The following is a 16,433-nucleotide window of genomic DNA, read 5'->3' on the forward strand; positions in this document are numbered from 1 at the left end:
CCTCCTCCTGTCTTAAGCTTTTCTGGCTTCACACTGTAGTCACTCCTGTCATCTCTTACATCTCTTTGATTTACTTTTTACTCACATGTCCATTTTTTCTTTCTCTTTTGGTCTCAGGCCACATCCTTGCTCTTCTGTTCATCCTTGAAGAGGAGGGGCCTCACACTTAGGATGATACTTTTTACTCCCAGCTGTACAAGCCCAGCTTGCACATACTATGTCAGCAGGAGAAATCCCTTCTCTAGGTGCTCTCCTAAGACATTTAGGAATTTTGCATGAGTTTCTCCTGCCTGGCATTTAATTCCATAATCCATAGATTTCAGCAGATACAAGTTCCAGATGGATGCAGCTCTACAGAGGAACCCAGAGATGAATATTCCCAATTGCCCTGGGGAGAGGCTACAAAAGAACCAAGAGAGCGGAGGGACTTTTGGGAGCAAGAGGCTGCAGGACCAGAGATCAATGGTCAGAATCATGGGCTCCATCCAGGGGTGGATGCATGAGTGTTAGCTCCTGTCCACGCCAAAGGCCAGTTTCACGGTGACTCAGTGTCAGTGCAGGGAAAAGCAGAGAACAACCACAGCATAGTGTCTTCAGAGACACTAGACATTGGAGGATTTCATTTCCTAGCCATCACACTGTCACAAGGCCATATAAGCCATATAGACCCAGGTACCATCTTGGAGAATAATAAGGGGGAATACGACCTTAAATATTTGAGCATTTACCTAGATCATTCAAGCTGGGGCTAGATATAGACTGGCCCTGTTTTCATTACCCGACCTCACTGTGCAGGTGGGTTCTGGCCGTGGGGCTGTAGGAATCCCCTGTTCACCACCATCTCACAGGCTGCTAAACTCTTCACGTGAAGAATGTCCATTCTGTCATATAGCAATCATTTTAATCATCAGCAAGACGACTTCTGGGCCCAAATTCAAATCAGTACATGTAAAGGTCAAAGAGTTTTATAAATGATGTATTATGACTATTTCCCTGGACCAATCCATATCTGTTTATTTGCAATCTTCTTAGCGTTTAAGCCTAAAATATTCACTAATGCTGAAAGCAATAGATGTTTTTAGCATTTGACCTCTGTGAAAGCCACAGTTTTCCTTAAAAAGCTTTCTTTATGCCTAGATCTGTCACTTTGGGGTCCAGCTTCTAATGTGCTAATGCTCCAAGTGGTTATCCTTCTTAAAAAATGCCAACCCCAGAACTACCAAACTATATCAGCTTTATGTCTAAATGAAATTTTTGTTTCATTATAACTGTTATAGTTATTGATAGCAAGGGTTAGTATCTCAGCTGCCCTGGGAAATGTCAAAGATTTGAAGAGGTTGGACTTTGTAGAGAAATGCTTCCTCTTCCTAATCCTTAATGGTTGCAGACGTCTGTGGGCCATACAGTTGTTTCTTAACATTGTCTGGCAGATCGATATGATGCTTTCATGCCCTTCGGGTTAGAAACTTCTGGCTTTAAATCCCCTCACATACACTTGAGGATTAGGGCTAACGTGCAGCACACAGTCTGTGACCACTCAGTGCTTCACAGGTCACACTTCACAGGCTGCATCAGTGATTACTCAGGTGCAGTAGGAACCTGGCAACCTTAAAGGTGAAGTGGGGGGCCTTCCCATTATTTCACTGGTATCTGTCTCTCCTCCTTCACTGAGTCGGGTATAAAGTGTGTGTCAGTGTAAAAGTGGCATGGCAGACAAAAGGCTGTCAGGCAGGCATTAAATTCAAACGTTCAGGGTGAATGGAGGGGAACAGTGCCCTGACAGCCAACGTTGTGATGTTCGTTTCTTGCAAGTTTCTGTTTGGGTGTAAAAGACCCGGATACGTATGCATCGCCCTGTCCAGGGCAGAGCACGGTGTAAGCAGTGGCTACTCATGCGATGACGGCTTTTGGTGTCCCATTGTAAAATTGTCCGAGAATCTTTTAAGATAAAGTTCAGATCAGTTCAATTAGTGACTCTGTGGCTTGCAGATGGGGGCAATTTGTCAACATGTTCATCAGACAAGAGACTGCAAGGCCGAGCATCTAAACTTTGAGATGACAATATTTTCCTGATCAGAGATCTATAAAATTGGACCTTGGATTATCATTGCTTTGTTTTATTGCAACAAGTTTTAGAACATGCTGGGCACATTAATTCTTTAGAGTTTTTAAAAACTCAAATATCTGAAAGAGATTTCACAGGGTGATAGTATTTGTATATATAGATATGGCATGTTTGTTTGAAGGCACAGAGATGAGACAGTTGACTTACCCATAAGTTTCATACATGATATGCTTTGCCACCTACATTTCTTTGCTAATATTTTCTGTTCTATTATTTTTATATATTTATAACATTCATTTTTGAGAGAGACAGAATGTGAGTGGGGGAGGGGCAGAGAGAGAGGGAGACAGAATCCAAAGCAGGCTCCAGGCTCTGAGCTGTCAGCACAGAGCCTGATGCGGGGCTCCAACTCACGGACCACAAGATCACGACCTGAGCCGAAGTTGGACGCTTAACTGACTGAGCCACCCAGGTGCACCCATGTTCTATTATTTTTATATGATGACTGGCACTTTTGAGCTGGATATTCCAAAATTCTCTTTATGTTAGTAATTTAGATGTGACATATTTTTCAAAGATGGCTGTAGAAATATATATGTATATATATCCTGTGCAATATATTATTTTCATAATATGACTAAATTTTTTCTGTGAGAAAGGGAAACCATGTTTCTTTCCCTTGAATCTTGGTAAGGAGCTTGTGATTGCTTTGACAAATAGTGCGTGCCAGAAGTGATGCTATGTGATGGCCAAAGCTAGATGATAAAAGAATATAGGACTGCATGGCTCTCTCTTGGTGGGATGCTTGCCCTGGGGCCCCAGCCGCCATGCTGTAAGGAAGCCCAAACTAACCCATGTAGAGTGACCGCATAGAGAGGCCCGAATGGAGTGGAAGCAATGTCCCCAGCTGACACCTAGCAGCAATGGCTACATGTAAATGGATGTGGCTTCCAATGATTCCAGTCACAGCCTCTACATCTTCCGAGTGAGACAGACCCCAGACAGATGTTGTGGCACAAAGACAAACCTTCACTGGCCCATGGAAACCATGAAAGAATAAATCATTACCGTTATTTTAAGCCAGTGTGTTTTGGGGTGATCAGTTATACAGTACAGTAATTGGAACACTGGAGCATTTTTGAGGCTTCTTTTGTGTGCTTTGGAGAACTGTAGATTACTCCTGACATCTGAGTTGCATAAATGTCCCTGTTCATATGGGGTGATATGTTGGTAAGTCCTCTGGCCATCTGCCTTCTTACAAGTCTAAGAGGTAAATTCTTTTTCATGCTTCTACATAATTCACAGACAGGGCCTTTTCCAAGAAATTTTTCTCTAAAGCTTCTAGGTTGACTTAGCTACCATTTTTCTGGGATCCCTTAGCAGTCTGTTAACTATGGTCACACTGTGCTGTAATTACCAGTTCACTCGCCTTTTCTTTCTCTTATACCCTAAGTCTCAGACAGCGTGGGTTCTTTTGTTTCCATATTTGTCGTTTGCTACACTGAATAGCATTCTGGCACATGGTAGGCGCCTAATACATTCTCACTATAGAATTATGCAATTAGGACTTAGTTTATCCAGGCCTTAACTCAGAAAACAATGGAAGAGAGCTGAAAGAGTTTCTAGAAGTGGGAAATCATGAAACAGTATTTCTAAGTGAAATTCTTTTTTTAAAATTATTTTTTAATGTTTTTTATTTATTTTTGAAAGACAATGAGAGACAGCATGAACAAGGGAGGGTCAGAGAGAAAGGGAGACACAGAATCCGAAGACCGGCTCCAGGCTCTGAGCTGTCAGCACAGAGCCTGACGTGGGCTTGAACCCATGGACTGTGAGCTGAAGCCTGAAGCCAGACGCTTAACCAACTGAGCCACCCAGGCGCTCCTCTAAGTGAAATGCTCAGTAGATTTTTAATGATGTCCCAAAGAGAAATTTTCCTTCTAAGAAAATGTGCAAAACCCTAGCTGCCTCCAGAGAACATACAAGTCATTGTTGTGAGTTGGCATCTAGAGGGAAAGTGAGTTGTCCTTTGTGGCTGTTCCAGAAACACTGGAAATCTTCGAAGACAGTGTCACCGGGAGCTAGAGACAGCACATAGGCTAGGGAGGTTAGCGTCCCTTCTCTTGCATGTTTGACTTTGGGGTCAAATGCAGCAGGGGCTTCAGTCTGCTGTTCTTCTTCATCTCAATAGTTCATGAACTCAGTGTGCCTCGGATGTCCCTGGAGACCTTGTTTTGAATGCAGATCCCAGGCTCTAGGTGCAGAACTCTTGAAGTGTTAGATCTTGGTTGAGCTGGGAAGATGTGTTTTTAATAAGCTGCCCAGTTGAATTCAGGACCATACTTTGAAAAAAACATCTCCTAAAACAACATGGTAAACTAAAGAATAAAATTTTCTTTCAGATACTGCAACCAATTATGGAAACCATATACAAAAACTTGATCCTTGAATTTCTAACTGGGAGTATGTCAAAGATTATCCTAGAAATTACTTTAAAGAAGTGACGTTGTTGGGTTGTGTTTAGGATTAAGTTTAGTCTCTCGATGATATGTAACATATTCAAGGTTTGCAGTGAGAACAGAGTTGGATCCTGAGTACACTTCCTCCCTCCAGTGCTGAGTATTGATCTCCCCGCTCTCCTTTTGCGTTGCCTCTAACCCCGTGTAACTACTTCTCTATTATCTCACGACCCCCCACCCCTGCCAGCTGCACCTTCTGTTTCCTCCCAACCTCATGCTCCCTTTATGTATTAAGTTCAGCCTGACAATTTCCAAGGCAAATTTATCGCCAGAACAATGTGGCTGTGGTTTCCGAGATTCCAGCCCCGTTCCAGGGGGACAGAAATAGGTTCCTGAGGTAGAGGACTATGACATGGACCGCATAGCTGCTTTTATCACATTTGGCTTTTAACCTCAAATGTTGAAAGGGTAGTGCAAAAACTCACCCAAGTCAACTGTAATTAAACCATACTTCAGCTCTGTTTCGTACCTCGCATGGAACCGGCTTTCTGCTCTGATGGTCAGTGCACTCGTCAACTGTCACGGTGTCAAATGGCTTGATTCCTAAGTGGCTGCATTCCCCTCAATATGGTTTCTTGTTTTTATTTAATGTAATGAATGATTTTTTTCCTCCAGGCTCGTCTGAACAACGTGTTGGAAGTGGCACTTGACCCATCTGCTTGTCCTGGCTTCGCTACACTATCTGCCTTGATCAGAGTCTGTCCACTGACAGGAGATCATATTGTCACATCAGAGAGGTCTGGAACCCACATTTAACCCTTTGCATTTACCTAGATTCCTGTACATGAAAGATATATCGAGTTTTCCCCCTAAGAACAAAGAGAAAAACGAAGAGAAAAAATTAAAAATGGAATTTTTAAAAAATTTAGTTTGAGAGAGAGAGAGACAGAGAGACAGAGAGAAAATTCTAAGCAGGCTCCACATTGTTAGCACAGAGTGAAGTGGGGCTCGATCCCATGAACTGTGAGATCATGATCTGGGAAGAAATCAAGAGCTGATTGAGCCATGTAGGCCCCTCCGCCCCACTGCCCCTCCACCCCCCACAATGGAATGTTTAAAAAAATTATTTTTTATGTTTATTTCTTTTTGAGAGAGAGAGATGGAGCACAAGCAGGGGAGGAGCAGAGAGAGGGAGATACAGAATCCAAAGGAGGCTCCAGGCTCTGAGCTGTCAGCACAGAGCCTGGTGCAGGGCTCAAACCCACAAAACATGCGTTCATGACCTGAGCCAAGGTCGAGCCCTTAACTGACTGAGCCACCCAGGTGCCCCTGCAATGTTTTTAAATGCAGAACAGTCTAAGGGCACGTGGATATGTGGGGACAATGAAGAGAGACTCGTTCTTTCCTGGACTCTGAGGAAAGCTAGTGTGCAGGTGTCTGATGGACTGGGGGGCCCAGGGCAGCAATACCAGGGCACCGAGACTCTATGGGATCAGCCAGCAGGCAAGAGATTGTCTTTGCATTCATGTCAAAGTGTTTATTTTAGAATGGGTACACTATAATAAAAATGCAACTTAGTTTTGTCCCTCACTCTCTTAGGGTTCTCTAAAGCAAAGCCTGCATTGTAGATTCCTGTGCAAGTGACTTATTGAGATGTTATTGTTGGAAGGGGAGTGAAGGAAGCAAGATAAGGCAGAGGATTAAAACTCAGTGAGGATGTGGTCTTGACCGAGGTTTGCCTGCAGCCTTGTCCCGTGGGGATCTGTGGCTCACATATTGCACCACAGAGTTAAGCTCCCATTGACGGTTCAGCTTTTGTCCCCCTGGGTCTGTCATTGGCCACTGCCTGTTGGGGGGTGGTGGTGGCGCACAGTGATGTAACCTGGGTGAGGCGGCTTGTGTTCTGTCCAAGGCGGTCCCTCAGAGGAGACAGAGCCAACGTTCACAGCAGGGTATGCGCAGAGACCTGCTGAAGGGGGTCTGGGTGGGACACGAAAGACATCTAGTACGCTTCTTGTCCATTTAAAATTTATTTGGTGTGGGACTTTCCCCCCACCCCCATCATGAGCCATAGTTTTCCTGGTCACTGCTGTGCAGCTGATAGTTCTATAGTCTTTACGTAGAAAGATGGCATTTTGATTAAGAAGCTAAAATGTCCAGTTTCACATGTAACATAATACTTCTGACTTTATGTCATATCTGTTGTATCTTCCCTCCCTCCCTTTCACCCAGGCCAACTTCCTTAGGAATATTAGGATAAGGCTGGCCATATGTGCATGAGAATTGCTTGCTCACCACCTTCCCTGGTCGAGCTGCTCTTACTGCCTATTGGTAGGGTGTCAGTGGATCAGAAATCAGTGACAAAGTGGCAGATGTTCTAACTTGATAAGTACTAGTATAAGATGACTGTGTTCTCTGGGCCTGGTAGGTGCGGATTTTCCGTCACCAACACTTGTGTGAGTTTTTCAGAAGCTCTCTTGCTGGGCCCCTGTGACCCCAAACCTCCCGTTGTGGATAGTACCTTCCATTCCTCTAGCCTTTGCCCTCCCATGTGGTCCTCTTGGGCAGAAGCCACAGCGATCCAGACTGGTCTCTTTCCTGTAGACCCCACAGTTGGTCCATAGGACACACTCACTCACACATCCTTGCCCTTGCAACCTGGATGGGTGGAGAGGTAGGCAGACTAAACACGGTGGCAACCTTTCATCTACCGCCAAAGCATCTGGCAAGCCTGTCTCTGTTGCCCTTCGATTTTGCAGACCAGAGACAGACACTAATCTATCGTGCTTGTCTAATTCCAGGAGACGGAAATCAAGTCCAGCAAGGAGTCTTGTTGAAGCCACTATTTTATTTTTCTCATTAGTTTATCATGACGATTTTCAACTATTCAGTGAAATTGAAAAGGTGTCCAGTGAACATCTATATATTCACCACCTATGATTATATTTTACTTTGCTCATTTTATTATGTATATATCCACTTGCTCATCTCTTTATGCATCCATCAATCCATCTTATTTTTGATACATTTCAAAATAAATTGCACACATCTGGGTACTTATGTGGAACACCTTGCATGTACATCATTAACTAGAATTCAGTATATGTTTTTACATATAAAATTTACATGCAATGAAAATAAGCATCAAGTAAACTTTTATTGAGTTTTGAGAACTGCATATCCCTCAAAGAACTGTACAAAATCTCATCAAGATATAGATATTATCCCAGAAAGTCCCTTAGTAACTTTTCAATGTAAATCTCTACACCTCTCCCCCTCGAGAAGCAACAACTTTGTTTTTTCCCCACCCTGTTAGATTTAGTGTTGTAAATTCTGTGAGAAATGAAATAATCCAGTTTGTATTCACCTGTGTATGGCATCTCTCACTTGAGTGTTCCTGCGACTTGTTTACATTGTTATGTGCTTCAGTACTTCCTTTTTTTTGTTTGTTTAAAGTTTATTTATTTATTTTGAGAGAGACAGCGAACACCAGTGGGACAGGAGCAGAGAGAGGAGAGAGAGAGAATCCCAAGCAGGCTCCACACTGTCAGCACAGAGCCCGACGTGGGGCTGGAACTCACAAACAGTGAAATCATGACCTGAGCCAAAGTCGGATGCTTAACCAACTGAGCCACCTGGTCACCTCATCAGTACTTCCTTTTTATTGATGACTAAAATTCTTTCTTATGACGGTGGCATAGTTTCTCCATTCTTCTATTTATGGGTACCTAGACTGTTTCCAGTGTTTGACTGATACATAAAGGGAAGGCTCTGTCTTGGTTTAAGATGAAGAGAGGAGCTGGTGTGCGTGCTGTCCGCTGTTGGAGGAATAAAGTAGGGCACGAGGATTGGAGGGAGGGAACAGATCTCTCCACGGAAATTTCTTCACAAATCCTCTCTCTCTGATCTCCAATACTCTTGATCCTTTTACATTTTCACGGAAGCTCTGTCATCAGATTAATTTATGTCGCCTACTTTGAAAACATCAATGTTTTCTTCTGTTTGACTGCATATTTTGCTGTCTGATATCTATAGTATTTTGGTGCCTGAGTTGAAACTTCTGGTCTAACAAACTGTGGTACTCATTACTCTTTGAGTTTCAGCAGAAGGAAGGAGCTGTTTTGGTGGAGAGGGACTAATGAGGCTCTATAGGCTGAATAGTTGAGAGAGGCTGAAGAGGAGGAATTTGCTCACTAATAGCCGTGGCTGTCAGGTAGTGTTCCAGGCATGAGCTTCTCACTTAATGTCAAATAACAAAACCAACTGCGAGGCTGCTCTGATTCCTAGTGTCTTGCTGAAGGAGGGCCTCAAATTCCTGGCATCATGAGTTGGTCGATGTCAATGACCTCCACCAGTCACTATTAGTGAAGTTCGCCACAAACAAAAAGTAATGGTTTCATGACCAGCTTTGGGCCTGTGACAGTCTTGGCACTGGTGTCTTTGCCACATCTTGCGTTATCACCAGCTGCACTACTACCGTGGAGATGAAGATCTGTGGAGGCCCGAAAGGACTCATCCCTTAGTGTGAGCTGTACCGATGTGGTCACGCTGAGGAGGGGTGGTTATCAAAGTTATCGTCTTATTTTAAGTAAGAGCAAGGAATAATGAGACTCTTGAAGTAAAACTGATTCTGCTTCATTTTAGCATGTAAATTTGCAACGAATCTCCATTAACCTTAGTAATTTGGTTCACTAATTCTAAAATATTGGGATTGTTAGCTAAAGTATATTGGATCTAGTGAAACGCAAGAGAACATTCATATTTATATATGCAACAAAAAGTAGAGATGAAGAACAGTTAAAAGATGGGTGATAAAATTATACCTCTTCTGCCAGAGGATGTAGGAAATGAAATGAGACCTCCAAGCCTCTAAGGATGGGAGCAGAGACTTAAGTGTTGTAAATACTCAACACATGTTTGTTATTGATGAAGAAGAGCATGGTTCTCTTTAAAGCCCAGTTATTATTGAGGAAATAATTCAGTAATTTCTCCTTTTCTTACCCCCAAATTCAATCCTGAGAACCGTTTATCAAAGATTGCCTTTCTAAGTCCCCAGTCACTGTGGAATAAGATAGGATTCAATTTATTTTTATAAATATGTAATAAGCCAAAATGTACTTAATTTATCAGGAAAGTAATGACTCTTAGCAGCTTTATTTCTTTTAGGGAGAAACAGTGATAAGGTTCTAAACATTCCCAGAATAATCTCTTTTATGATCCCGAAAATCCTTAGAGAATTTCCCATCCATTCTTGTTATTGATGGATGTTTGCCTTGGCTTATATGTTCAGATGCCACTCAGGTATTTGGATTACAGGATGTCATAGAAAAGGTATCATGATACCCAAGGAAATACTATATAAAGAGTAGATGCTCAGTTAATGGAATTAAATTATTTTTAATAGTATTTTCCTTCTCCCTCAAAAGGATTGACATAATGCTCTACAGCCCTTGAAAGTAACTAATCAAGGAAAACACAACACTAAAAATAAAGGTAGAAACAAAAGCAAAGGTAAAGGTAAAAATAGGTAAAAGGTAAAGGTAAAAATAAAAGTATAAAAAGGTAAAGCTAGGGGTAGAAATAAAATGCAGGACACGTACTATAAGATCCTGGGAGAATGGTCTCAGTATTTGCCTCTGCACATTCTGGCAATCAATAAAAGAGGAAAGCAATCAAGACATACAGTCACACACCTGTAAGATTAAACCACTTGTTCAAAGGAAGCAATCTATTAATTGTTGAGGGAAAGCTTCACGGTAATGCATTCTTAGGATGACACAGGATATGGCATGAATGATGTTCTCATCAGTATCCCTGTAGTACCATGCCTCAGTGTGTGCAGGTGGTACAATACCAGTATGATTTAGTAGAAGTAGCTTTACATTTTTCCTTTAGGAAGGAGGGTGCAGAGAAGGTGCCACATCTATATATAGTTTTGTGGTATGGTTCGCTCTGAGGATAAACGGTTTTGAATGTTAGAGGAATGGATGGACTACTTGTTCTTTAAGACTGTTTTCCATAAACATTATTTCCCTTGACCAAAATTTTGATAAGTCCTAAGTGTCAGTGAATTTGAGGTTATCCTTTCTGATAGGCACGTGGTCTGGAAATATTATCTCAGACTTAATCTGTCTTTACTGTTCTGCCGTGTTTTTCTGAATTATATTGACATCCTCTCACAAAATTTACGAAGCTTGATAGGAGAAAACCTTCCCCTATCAGAAAGATGAGTTGAGAAGAAACCCAGGGCAGTGACATGATTTTCCTTGAAACAGAAAGTGGAATCTTCTCTAATACATGAACAAGTAGTTACTTGGGGACCTTTTAGTTTGACATCACAATTGACCTTGTAATTTTAATCTGGAAAAGATTTCCAAAGGCCTACTTCAGCCATAGAGAAGTTTCAACAAGGTTCCCATAAAATGTTTAAAATTTGACAGCAAATTTCTCAGTTGAATTCTTCAAGATAAAGCAGTTTGCAAAAGTAGTAACAGAGTGGGTTGATTTGCTGTATGGAATTAGTAGCTTTCAGTGCTGGAGGTGATTACCTTGTTTTTTAGCTTTGGAGAAGTTGACAACATGTCCTTCTTCCTAACAGCAATTACAAACCAGGCATAGTGTCTGCAAAAGTTATGCCTACTATTAGTTATTTACCCAGAGGATACAAAAATACTAATTTGAAGGGATACATGCACCTTGATGTTTATATCAACATTAGCAACAATAGCCAAAGTATGGAAACAGCCCAAATGTCTATCAAGCTGATGAATGGATAAAGAAGATGTGGTTTATGCATACAATGGGCCATAAAAAGGAATGAAATCTTGCCATTTGCAGCAATGTGGATGGAGCTAGTGTACTATGCTAACAGAAATAAGTCAGAGAAAGAAAAATACCATATGATTTCACTCATATGTGAAATTTTAAGAAAGAAAACAAACACACATGGGGGGAGAAAAAAACAAGAAAAAGACTCTTAACTATAGAGATGGTCACTAGAGGGGAGGTTGGTGGGGGATGGGTTGCTGGAGTCCAGCTCCAGCAGGTCCTGGGGTCCCTGAAAGGATGGACGGTGTCGGCACGAGAGAGTGATGGGAGAGCCACAGATTTTATTCTTTGTTTTTCATCACCGAGCAGGCATCTCTCCTTCCGTCTGCTTTGATGTCTTCTTTATTGGATAGACTATAACATGACATCAGAAAATAGAAATTGTTTTCAGTTTCTAACTCTTAGTGATAAGATGCTTTAATCATCAAAGGTGTACAGAAACAAGTTTTACAGGAGTATTTTTGTAGAACCATCCCAATTTATTTTGGCATCAGTCTCCAAGGTTAAGAAAGCAACAAACCTATCTTACTTTGTATGGGTTGGTCTTTGGCCAATAATTATGACTCTGTTTTTAGTTAACATGTTATTACCATGTCATGTAATGCACTTACAGTAAGGTTAAGTAAATTTTACAATCAAGAGAATAACAAGATGTTTTCAGTAAAAACCAGGATAATATGCATATTATTTAAGTTAGTAATGCTACAACTAAAACATAGGTTAAATTATATAAAGATAGGCTGGGAGTTATTTTATCTAGCTCGTAAACCATAAGAGAAAGAATGTTTGTTAACAAGTTACCAGAGAAAGTCCTTTCCTTGATGTAAGCATAATGGGGGCCCTGTGTGTGTTGACCTTGCACCTGGGTTTCTAAATTTTTTTATCCATTCTCATACCAAAGTCAGTACAAAGGAGGGTATTTGTGACTCCAATAGCAAAAATATATGCAGCAACTTACGTCTAGTCCTTGTCTGTTTCTTATCTGTAAGTTAGGCTGTTTTTTCTCCGGGACAGAGTTAATTGTAACTTGTGTGTTCTTAGCCCCCCTTAAGTTTTGGGTCTGCAAGACTCATTAGAAGAGGCTTTTGTCAAATATTCATATGTTTTGATCCAAAATCTCTTATGCAGGGACAGGAAAATGCCTTTTCTTATGGGGTAACTGTGTGGGGAATATCGGCCTGATTTGGAACATTGTGAGGCCTAATCAAGAGCAACAGGCTTAATTTCATGTGAGCAATAGTAGCAGAAGGAGATACCAGTTCCGCCTCTCATGGTAGGAGCCGTGCAACATCTGCCATTTCCTTACTGTGACCGTTTCATCCAACAAGGCTGGTGCGGCTCCTGGCAATGGGTAAACTAGGTGATGGGGATTAAGGAGTGCATTTGTGATGAGCACAGGGTGATGTATGGAAGTGTTGAATCACTGTATTGTGCACCTGAAGCTAATATTACACTGTATGTTGACTAACTGAAATTTAAATAAAAACTTGAAAAAAGAAAAAAGTCATTCTTAGAGTATAATAATAGGAAAACATATTTAAATTGAGACTTGACTCATATCTATGCAAAAAATTTCCACTAGAGAAAACCTATTTTCTTTAATATAGCATGAGTAGCAGGTAAACTATGTTTATTTTACAGATGGGTCTGTTGAGGAATAGTCAAGTTTACAACGAATGTTTCTGATCAGCCTCAGTCTTACTACACAGGACTGAGAAACAGTCATAATAATTAGCCAGCTAAATAATCATTCAGCTAACTACTCCTGCATATCTTGGTTTCTCTCTTCAGTGGTTTCCATATATATGATATATGAGCAATCCTGCAACTATTCTTTTTAAATAAAATTAAGTGGAGAAAAATGATATTGAACTTCTATCTTATAACACTCACAAAAATTAATTTGAAATGGTTTAAAGACCTAAACATAAGACATGAAACCATAAAACTCTTAGAAGAAAACAGAGAGAAAAAGCCCCGTGACATTGGTCCTGGCAATGATGTTTTGGATATGACACCAAAAATGCAAGAAACAGAAACAAAAATTAATTAAAATTAATTGGGGTTACATCAAACTAAAAAGCTTTTGCACAGTAGAATAAATAATGAACAAATGAAAAGGCAACCTACCGAATTGGAGAAGATATTTGCAAATGACCTATCCAATAAGGGGTTAATATCCCAAATGTATCAAGAACTCACAAAACTTGATAACAAAAAGCCCCAAACAGTCAGATTAAAAATGGGCAGAGGAACTGAAGAGACATTTTTCCAAAGAAGACATACAGATGACCAACGGACACATGAAAAGATGCTCAACATCACTCATCATCGGGGAAATGCAAATCAAAACCACAATGAGATACCATCTCATACCTGTCAGAATGGCTAGTGTCTAAAAAACAAGAAATAAAAAATGCTGGTAAGAATGTGGAGAAAAGGAAGCCTTCATGAACTGTGGGTAGGAATATAAATTCATTCAGCCACTACAGAAAATAGTATGAAAGTTCCTCACAAAATTAAAAATGGAACTACTACATGATCTAGCAATGCTACTTTTGGGATTATATATAAAGGAAATGTAAACAGGACATTAAAAAGATCCCTGCACTCCCATGTTTACTGCAGCATTATTCATAAAGCCAAGATATGGAGACAACCTGAGTGTCTGTCTGCAGATGAATAGAGAAAGAGTGTTTATATAACACATATACATATAGAATGGACTATTATTCAGCTATGAGAAAGGAAATCCTTCTGTTTGTGATAACATGGATGGAGCTTGAAGACATTATGCTAAGTGAGATAAGTCAGATAGAGACAGACAAATACTGTATAATATCACTTATATATGGAATCTAGAAAAGCTAAACTCCTAGGAACAAATTTCAGATGGGGCCAATAGGGGCTAAGGGGTAGGGGGGATTGGGGAGATGTTGGTCTAAGTGTACAAACTTGTAATTGGAAGATGAATAGGTTCTGAGGTGCTGATGCGCAGTCTTGTGATTGTAGTTAAGAATACTGTGTTATATCCTTGAAAGTTGCTAGAAGACTAGATCTTAAATGTTCTCACCCCAAAAAAGAAATGATAATTATGTGATGTGATGGAGGTGTTAGCTAACACTATGGTGGTAATCCCATTGCCATAGATAAGTGCATGAAACTAACACGTTGTAGATGTTAAACTTACACATGTTAGATGTCAATTATATCTCAATAATGAAAAGAAAGAAATTGAAGCCTATTTGTGAAGTGTATCTATTTTGTCTGATCTTCCCTTGTCAACTCAGCCAGCTTAGATTTATTGATATTAATTAGTATAACAAGGATTCACATTAGAGAAAACCCAAAATGGTTTCTTCTCTGTTACTCTCTTCCTCAGTGGGTCAAGCATTAGTCTGGCCTCTTAGCCATACTCAGACCTGTAACCAAGGAAATTTTAGCCTAGAGAGAATTTAGGAACATGTCACTAGAAGTGTTCGTTGGATATAGTTCTTTCTCCTTGTCCTGTACCCAAGCAAGGCTGCTGTATAGTACTAAAAAGAATGATCTGGCTGAAGGATCAGCTGAGACTTAGCATGATGAGGATATCAACCTCCTGTCAGAAGCCAACTGACCTGAGTTGGCTGTGTCTGCTTCCCCTTTCATTCTTCTGCTCCTGTATTCAGTCTTCTTTGCTTCAGATGAATGGCTAGGCTAATAGTGGTGCCCTGCACCTGCCTATCTAACAGCACGCCTCTGTCGTGATTTGATGGTGGACCCCCTTAGGAATGGATTTCCCTTGAACGGGATGATCCAGCCTCATGGAGTCATTGCCATATGCTTCAAACCTGGGAAGCACATTCATCCCCATGCGTATGTGTGTTAACCAAAGTAAGGTCCACAAAGAGGTGGTGGCTGGGGAAACAGGAATCTTAATTTGTAGACATTGATAATTATTGGTAGACAATTGACCTTTAACAAATAGACATCTATAGATGTGTTCTTAGATAACAGCTAAAGATAAAGCAGTCAAAAGACAGACTGCACTGTGGAGTTAAATATTGTGCCTTTCTTCTGTTCCTGCACATTGGTGTGAAACCCATCCCACCGCTTTCTAGGCAGGAGCAGAAATTAATATTGGAAAAATTATCTGAGACACAAAGTCCCCACCACAGGCCTGAAGATTTCCATGACCCAGAGGAGACTGGACCTTGTTAACTTGTGGGGAAGAGTTAGCAGTTGGGGAAGATGGGAGAAGTAGAGATTTTAGAGGGGAAGGCAAGAAGATAGAAGCTACCTGTTAAAGAAGCACAGGCATCTGTGTGGAAGTGCTTCTGTGACCTAAGGAACGTCCAGCTAGACAAATAGTTCTGCGCAGTGAGGCATCAAGCCTTTCTACAGGGCGCAGGTCTCAGTGAGCAATACCATAGTGCCTGGGTTTTTACTTACCCCAGCTTCTCTGCTTGAAGTTTTATCACATGGATCTACCTACCAGAGGACACCCAGCAAGAGAAACAAACAGGTTTATTCTGTGGGGCTGTCCCCTTACTTCCAAAATAAAAGAAACTCAGTAACACGCCTTTGAGAAAAAGGGCCTCATGCCAGGTTATCTAAACACGGTGACATGACACGGGTCACCCCCACTCTGCTGTCTACATTTCCCATCTCTAGTTGTTATTAAAATAGTGTTTTGCACCAATGCTGATCTATGAAATTGGCTTAACTTTTCCAGACAGTCTCCAAATGAACAGTCACTCTGCATTAATAAGACTTGCAGTAGTCAGGCATCCCTGGGCATTCCATCTCTTTTACCTAGCTCTGCCATCTGTCACTGTAATACCTGTGTCACTGAGTTTTGAACCATAATACTTATACCTCATCAGCTTCCAAATGGTTCCATGATCTGTCAGCAGTGATCAAGGCAGTGCAATGAGACATGACAGGGCATTTCCAAGTAATTTTTAAGGAGGCCCGAGAAGGGAAAAGTTGAAGCCTGGGGGTATTTGAGTCACTCCACCTTGAGATGCTTTTACCAGGTCTCCAAAGTTTTTGATATGTTTGTGTGTGTGTGTTTCCTTTTTTGTTTTTAAATACCCTGA

General features: G+C 41.0%; 1 long non-coding RNA gene across 1 annotated transcript in view; it reads left to right on the plus strand.

Annotated features, from left to right (window-relative positions):
* The first annotated feature begins 5,228 nt into the window (after positions 1-5,228).
* The window catches only part of LOC115292952, a 28,136-nt gene continuing 16,931 nt past the window's right edge, over positions 5,229-16,433 (plus strand). The window contains exon 1 of the long non-coding RNA XR_003909256.1: positions 5,229-5,321. This is a non-coding gene — a long non-coding RNA (uncharacterized LOC115292952). The remainder of the gene's footprint in view (positions 5,322-16,433) is intronic.

The sequence above is a fragment of the Suricata suricatta genome, chromosome 5 (genome assembly GCF_006229205.1).
Source record: "Suricata suricatta isolate VVHF042 chromosome 5, meerkat_22Aug2017_6uvM2_HiC, whole genome shotgun sequence".
Lineage (NCBI taxonomy): Eukaryota > Metazoa > Chordata > Mammalia > Carnivora > Herpestidae > Suricata > Suricata suricatta.